This window comes from Penaeus monodon, chromosome 29 (genome assembly GCF_015228065.2).
Source record: "Penaeus monodon isolate SGIC_2016 chromosome 29, NSTDA_Pmon_1, whole genome shotgun sequence".
Taxonomy (NCBI): Eukaryota; Metazoa; Arthropoda; class Malacostraca; order Decapoda; family Penaeidae; genus Penaeus; species Penaeus monodon.
Genome location: NC_051414.1, coordinates 4178860 through 4179117, shown reverse-complemented (window position 1 = coordinate 4179117; position 258 = coordinate 4178860).

Here is a 258-nt window from a genome sequence, read left to right as displayed (position 1 = left end):
AACTCTGTGGTTGGCCGTTAATACAAGAATCCGCAGGATAAACATTGAGAGTTTTTTAAAAGAAGCAAATTGGGTTTTCTAATTTTGTCAGTGGCCGGATAAGTAATGAAGTCGGTTCGTTTCTTTGTCTCTTTCATAATCGTTTATTTGACCAAAGGAAACTAAGAACAAAAGTGAAGAGAGAGAAGAATTTTACAGTAATGAAAGATAGCATATATATGTGTGTGTGTCCGTATGCTTGTATGCTTGTGCACGCGA